This window comes from Phallusia mammillata, chromosome 5 (genome assembly GCF_965637545.1).
Source record: "Phallusia mammillata chromosome 5, kaPhaMamm4.hap1.1, whole genome shotgun sequence".
Taxonomy (NCBI): domain Eukaryota; kingdom Metazoa; phylum Chordata; class Ascidiacea; order Phlebobranchia; family Ascidiidae; genus Phallusia; species Phallusia mammillata.
Genome location: NC_137256.1, coordinates 26,258,166 through 26,266,545, shown reverse-complemented (window position 1 = coordinate 26,266,545; position 8,380 = coordinate 26,258,166).

Below are 8,380 nucleotides of genomic sequence, written 5' to 3'. Positions count from 1 at the left end.
ATAAGCCAACAAAAGTGTATCCTGCAATAGAGCAAGGTCTGGCTTTCGTGATTGTCGATTGGGATAGACCTGACTGCCACAGAAAAGTCCTGACGCAAAGTGTTGAGTTACAAAACCATTAATCCCTTTTTGTTTCAATGGATCATTACTCCTATCGCCGACAAATTTCATCACTCCATGAATGGCTGGTCTGATTGTTCAGCGCATTGGTGTAAAGCAGTGTTTCTTAAACGTTTTAGCGCTCGTACCCTTTTAAGCTTTCTTGAAATTTTGTTGTACTCCCGTCTACAATGGCCGACGGAAGTAAACAAAATTGTAATAATAGAAATTAAACTCAGTGTATTTATAAGTTATGTGTTAAATGCATACATTAAAACAGTCTTGTAAGTTCAACCATATTTACAGCACACCACCAATCACTCAATTCAAATCAGAAGACATATAGGCCTAACAAAGTAACTTGTTACGCATTCTTCACAAATATGCCTAAATAGCGTATAATTTCACACTGCACGTCGTGCATGGGTGCTTTGTACTACTGGTTAAGAATCTGATTTTTTAGCGCCTTGGTCTAAAGCAGAGGTGTGCAACCTTTTTCGTCAGTGGGCCATATAACCAATTTCGGTTCCATGCGCTGGTTTAGATTATTCTTGTTACGCATAGCAACTTAGAAAATTCCGAAAACAAGCGCGGACTTTTTTCTAAATGTGCATTTTTACTTGCTCTGAATCAGAGTGTTGTGGAGGGCCACACTAAACGGCTTGGCGGGCAGGATTGTGGCCCGAGGGCCGCGGGTTGCACACCCCTGGTCTAAAGGGATTGCGGATGGAAAATCAATATATGCTGCGTGTGCCGACGAATGATTAGTTCTCTATACGGAGAAGTTTGATCCAAGGGATTACATAATGTTTGTACACAATGCCAAAAACCAGCCACGGCACGTTCAATAAATACCTTTCGTTTTGTGTTAACAAGGTGTTAAATGCAAGCGGTAGATGATTGCGAATTTCCCTTTCATTTGCTGATAGATTTTTTGGAGCGGTTGTGGCTACGTTTAAAATGCATTGCTTTAACTTGTAACATGATAAACGACACGTTAAAGCAGTGGTTCCCAACTCGTTTCAGGTATAATATTGTGGACCATTCCACTTTTAAACAAGATTGAAGTAAACATACGCGACAAGCATTTTGGCTTGAAACATAATTCTTAAAAAAACGATTTATCCTTGTTTACAATTATAAGAACAATAAACATACGAAGATGCAGCAAAGTCAACAAAATTTTTACTATGCGGCGACATTTCAATGTGAAGTTTAGCACTGTTTTTTTCCAACAAGTTTGGCAATATTCGGTGAGATGGATGATGTACAATGCCAAACAAACTCCTCACACGAAGAGTGCCAACTGAGCAATAGACTTGACATCGGTGCTTTTATCAGCGCCAAAGAATACGATGAAAATGTTTACGCTTTTGCAATAAGTGTTTCTTCTATAGAATTTCCGAGTTTTCCAACACGACGAGTTATGGTCTGTCTTGACAGCGTTTTTTTAGCAAATGTCTCTTTCTTTTCCGGACATATGACATCAGCAACACGACCATGCATTCCTTAACAAATTCTCCATCTGCAAATGATTTTTTTGCTATTATTTCTGCCACCAAGTAGCTCGCTTTCACAACCGACTCTTGCTGCAAAAAAAAACTTTAGGCAAAAACATTTGCTGTCCACGAAGAACTTTTGTTAATTCTTTCACTTTATCTTTTCTAAACTCATTCTGATATTTATCATAGGCTGATGAACGTCTGCTGACGTAATGTCTCTTTACGTTGTATTCTTTGCATTCTGATACAGGTTGATTACATACCAGGCAAATTGGTTTATTATCGACATCTACAAAACAGTCCTCACATATCTACCTTTCTTAGATTATTCTGTTAGCGGTGCTTGCTTTTCGTTTTCTTTCTGACATAATCTATATCACTGCAAACTTGGGAAAAAAATTCACTGCTAAATGGGACTGACCGACTCCTGAAGCACAAGTAAATTGTGGATGTAATAATGTAAAAAATGTGATGCGTAACAATTTGCATTGTGATGCAATGAAAGTATTTTAAACAGCGTGTATTGCTCTAATAAAAAGAAATAAAGCAACCATAAATGCCGATTTCTCGCAATGTAAGTTAAATTACGTAGGCGATTAAGATTTATAATATAAGTCATTTCGAAAATACCGGCGCGGGCCAGTCAGAACCTTTCTGCGGGCCACGGGTTGGACACCCCTGGTATAAGCAATCATCTTCAGTTTACTTCAATTCAGTGGACGTCTGTGGTCATTATGGACCACTAGCCATCCATGGAGCATCAGTTGAGACCCACTGCGTTAATGCATTACTGCAAAAGCCTTTTCTCTTAATCTTCTGCGCAGTCAGTGACAATCAATAATCATCCAAGCTAGGCCTTCTCTGAAGACGCTCTCCGTGAGCCATCTGTAATCGACATTGCGAAAGTCATGGCTTTTTCATGAAAGTCAGGCCTTTACATTTCGACAATAACCCAAGTCAGGCCTTCTAAAAAGAATCAACAATCACCCGTGTTACGTCGATTTTTACCAACCTGTGTGGATTTTAATGCGTCAGGCAAACGTAACAATTTTCCTGTGACGCAATAGCCGAAATAACAAATACTTTCTATTGGTTGATGTCAATTGCCTGCTTGTCATGTTTTTTTGTCATCAGTTTAAGAATTGCCTCGTGGAGTGTGCATGTATGATACCAACAGTTGTAATAAGCATCGAAGCTCTCAATTTTTTTAAACACTGTTGATTTTAGCAGGTAATAAGTTATAAATTGCTGATTTATTTGTGCTGGTTAGTTTAACTATATCCCTTAATGTTTTGTTTTAATTTCGAATCCTAAGAATGTTTGTTTCGACTTTATAAAGACAAATTTAGTGCACAAACCCCCGTGGCCAAAAAGTTGCTATGTTCCTTTTTTTGTGGGTGAAGTGCGTTTTGTGGATGTTTTGTATTTTTGCTTTTCTTCTGCAGTAAAACCGGGATTGACCAGACAATAAGGTGGTTCTGTAAGTTAGTGCCCGAGTGTTTCATTACTTTATGTGACGCCTTGTGTCAATAAGCGAATAAAACGTTACAACCCAAGTGTTTCTGATGACGCCTTTCCACAGGCTTTTCCACTCGACAATCACCCAAGCCATGTTCTTTTCATTGGCAATTTACAGGCTTTCCACACGCAACCATGACGAAAGTTAAGCCTCCTGCGATACACAGTGAATTCAAACACTGATCGGAGAAGTCAGTCCAAAAAATATTTTGTAAAACCAACCTATACTAAGTTAGTATTACTAACATGGTAGTCCAGCTCCTCTTTTCCTCCCGTTTCTTTTATTATCTTGCGCAATTTGGTTATGACCGACACTGCACGTCGCCTGAAATTTTGTTTCATGTATTGTTTGTGGTAAAAAGCTACTTTTTATAAGCCGCTGGCGACAAATCTGTGTCTGTTTTAAAGTTTTTTAGTTATTGTGTTTATTGTTTAATGTATGCAGAGCCAATAAAACGTTTATAGTTTTTAATTGTACAAATTCTTTAAGCCGTGCCGGATCAACCATTAGGCAAAGTAGGCACGTGCCTGCAGGCCAGTCAAAAATCCAGGCCACTTTACTTTGTGACAATGATTTGTCAACACTGATAAATTTTTTAGTTGGCAACCCTGATTTTCGGGCCACTTATAAAATGTGCCTACAGGCCAGCAGACTCTTAAAAAAACATATAGACGGCCAGTGTCAAATCTTTGTTAGGGAATCCTGTTACTGCAAACAAACTGGAGGGCTATTAGATGGCTATACTAGTCAATATGACACATGTCTTATTATCAGTTGCACTAATGATACACTAAAAATATCAGTTGCACTAATGATAGGTCGAATCATTATGCACTGTATACAGCAGTGGTTCTCAAACTTTTTAGTCATGCGGCGCATTAAATAACTAAATTTTCTATCCGCAGCACACTTCGCAGGTAAACATAACAAAAGTTGTTTTAAGAATGATAATTTTCAACTTTACTGTGGTGGGTAAGGATGCTTTTCATTACCAATAAGAGCTAAATTTTGCCGTGCACACAGAATTTCATCATCAAGTCCTAAAACACCAGGGAATGCTTTCACGTTAAAAAAGCGAATATTTCGCGGCACACAGTTTTGGGAATCACTGGTCTACAGCCTCAGTTTTGAAAATCTTAATTTCAAGCCTCGGTAAATCACTTGGCGTTATAATTCTCACTCACTATGTTTTTTTCACAGTAGCCTACTGTTAGTTGTAACATTATTATTAACAAGAAAACCTAAAAACTAAATCGTTCTATATTTTGTAATATGTTAAAAAAAACATTGTGTAGAAAGTATAGACACTTTAAAAGGTTTTTTATTTATTTTTCAGATCCCCTGTTAACCCTTTGGATTGCTTGGTAGATATTAAGAACATTTTTGAAAAGAGTTTTTTTGGCTAATATAAAAAAAAAATACAAATTATTCTTTCTTATCCACACCAACTTGTAGAATATCACATGTCCTATTTTGGAAAATTTGATAACAAGAATCATGAAACTTTTGCAACACACTAAAAATCCAGCTTGTTGGCTGGCCAAAACTTTCTGTCTGGCATTTAATGCACACACTTTGTCAAAGTTGAAGGTACTCAGATAAAGGAAGTAAGACCTCCAGACTTTTGCTCCATTGAAGAAATCAGTTGGCTCTGTTGTTGCATAGTAGACAACTTGCTAACAACTTTGCTTCTTTTTGTCAACTTATTTTTTATCTTGAACAAAACATAACCTTCTAAATACTCTATTGACTTCAACTTTGATTTGATTTTTTTCGGCACCATTTTTAGTTTATGTTGTCTAGCAATTGTTCAGCGTCTTGAATTCTTCTTCAAATAAACTTTTTGCTTCACAACACACTTTTGCATATTCTCTCATTAGAAAGGTCTGTTCTTCAAACTTTCTGTAATGATCATAGTCCGGTCTTTTTTCAAAATCTACCCTTTCTTGACAGTTTAAAATGAGTAACTTTGAAACAAATATGACCTTCGTTCAAGCTTGCCTTTTGGTCTGTCAAGAGTTCCTGTACGGGGTCAAAGTCGTTATACATTTGTTTATCAAAGATGCAGCCAGTATAGGAAAGTTTCATTTTCACCAGACTTCAATTTCATCAGCAATAAACTATAAGTTAGGTAAAATCACCATGATGTGGTTTAAAGCGGCTTCAACGCTTTTAAAGACGGACTAAAAAGATTAAACCTACATTAAATACTCTCCAACAGCACAATAACAACTAAACTTAGTAATATAATAAGCTGGACTACCATGTGAGTATACTATGGTGAAACACTGTCGTGGAATCAGGCTAGTCAGCCCACTCAGACTTTTAGTCAAACCCGTCAAAGTAACCGCATAGCAACCTAAACGTGACGTAACGACTAACGAAAACCGTAAGAAATTCCGAAATTTCGCTTGTAATTGGCTGAAAAAGCCTTGTTGTTTGAATCCGGAAACATCACTGATCAAAACAATGAAACAATATTTCAATTACCTTGCTGTATTGTTTATGTAAAATTCGTTACTGCTTATCAAGATTTGAACCTTAACTTAAAAATTGTAAAGCACCATTAATTAGTTTTAAGGTTAATATAGGAACTGATTAAGTTAAAATGTGATATATTTTTACGACGACGGTTTGTTAGTGTTATACTGCAAGATATTACTGGCTAGACACATTTACAGTTGCTTCACATCAAAACATCATGGTTCTGTTAAACCATGTACTGTCATACCAACAAACTGACAGCTGTCATACGAACAAACTTAACCTTGAAACACTCAGGTACAAATCAAGCGCGCAAAACGCTAACAAATCATTACTAACTTGCTGCCAAAACTCGCTAAATTAACATAATTTCAGCTCAACAGTCATGGTGTACTTTCAAAATTGAAAATTTACAACGCGGTAAACCTTTGTTTAAATTTGTGTTCATTAACTTAACCTCCAGTCTGAAATATTGACAGCCTGCGAAATATGATGTTAGTTTTTACCAATAGGATGTAACCACGTCCAACTAATGAACAACAAAAAAGACGGTTTGCAAATCATGGACGCAAGGCCGTCGTATTTGCAACAAATTTACATGAATGCATATTTGACTATTATTAGCTTGACTATCTCATGTTATTTGCTTTTATACTATGACAAAATTGTTTGGTAATTTACAAATTGTAGAGCAAACGTGCAAACAAAAATATCGCTTAACAAAATAATAAGCAGAAACAAAGTTGACACAAAATGTTATAAAACCTGACTTAGTTAACTAAAACAGCAAAATTATTTTGTCTTGAATTTCTAAAACAACCCCAGGTAAGTGCCAAGTCACATTATTATTTGCCGCCGAATATAAAAGCGTCCTTACCCGTCTGTAAACCTGTATGAAAAGACACGCTTCAATTCGCTTCAAAGGCCAGGATGTACCACTGAAGTACGACACCAGGGCTTTAAAGGTCGAACATTTCCAACACGGTATTTCTTTTCATGAACTTGGGCAAACTTTATAGAAAGCTTTCAGCTCTACTACTGCGCCATGCTTTCAACAACTTTAGTCTGCAGAGCCATTAAAACATTTTTAGTTTTTAGTTGTACGAACCCTTTAGGGCAGGGGTGTCCAACACGTGGCACGCGTACCAAAAGTGACACGCCGAGCATTTGAAATGGAACACAAGCTTTTGCACATTCAGATGGTAAACATTAGGATTTGTCACGCAATTTCAATTTGTTTCCATTGATTCTTATTAGCCTTTATTCTAACTTTAGTAAAGATTATCAGTAGTAAAGTGACACAATCCACTAATTAAATTCTTCGATTTTTGACAAAACTTAAGCCCCTTTGTAACCTATTTGTATCTTGTGTCGGATAAACAAATAAAAGGTTTCTGGAGTATTGTTAACAAGTTTACTCGCATTTGACGCCTTACTTTATTTATTTTTCTAACCATTTAATAGGGTTTTCCATATTGGTCAAATATTCGCATTGAGTCCGTACCGTTGAGACGTTAAAGACATGATTTGAAAAGGGTACGAAACGTTGGCACGCGAGTATATTTTAAAACCAAAATTGGAACGGCGGTGTGTTCGAGTTGGACACACCTGCTTTAAGGTGTATTTTAAAACCTTATTGACAGCCAGTGTCAAATCTTTGTTAGGGAATCCTGTTACTTCAAACAAACTGTAGGGTCATTAGATGGCTATACTAGCCAATATGACATGTCTTGTCATCAGTTGCACTGATGATACCTTGACATAGCTCGCATCATTGTGCACTGTATACAGCAGTGGTTCTCAAACTTTTAAGTCTTGCGGCGCATTAAAGGAACTAAAATTTCTATCCGCGACAAACGTCGCAGGTAAACATAACAAAAGTTGTTTTAAGAATGATAATTTTCAACTTTATTGTAGTGGGTAAAGATGCTTTTCATTACCAATAAAATATATGAGCTAAATTTTGCCATGCACACAGAATTTCATCATCAAGTCTTAAACACCAGGGAATGCTTCCACGGTAAAAAAGCAAATCTTTCGCGACACACAGTTTGGAAATCACTAATCTACAGGCTCAGTTTTAAAAATCTTAATTTCAAGCCTCGGTAAATCACTTGGCGTTATAATTCTCACTCACTATGTTTTTTTCACAGTAGCCTACTGTTAGCTGTAACATTATTGTTAACAAGTTAACCTGAAAATTAAGTGGTTCTATATTTTGTAATATGTTAAAAAAAACATTGTGAAGAAAGTACAGACACTTTAAAAGGTTTTTGATTTATTTTTCAGATCCCCTCTTAACACTTTGGACAGCTTGGTAGATCTTAGGAACATTTTAGAAAAGAGTTTTTTTGGATAAAGTAAACAAAAAATCACAAAAAATCCAAATTTTTTCCTTCTTCCTTATCCTCATCAACTTATAGAATATCAAATGGCCTATTTTGTAAACTTTGATAACAAGTATTAAAAAAACTTTTGCAATACACTAAAAATCCAGCTTGTTGGCTGGCTGAAACTTTCTGTCAGGCATTTAATGTACACACTTTGTAAAAGTTGAAGGTACTCAGATAAAGGAAGTAATTCGACCTCCAGACTTTTGCTCCATTGAAGAAATCAGTTAGCCCTGTTGTTGCATAGTGGACAACTTGCTAACAATTTTACTTCTTTTTGTCAACTTATTTTTTATCTTGAACAAAACATAACCTTCTAAATACTCTATTGTGTTCAACCTCATGTTACTTATCATAGCAGTTTGATTTTTTTTCTGCACCATTTT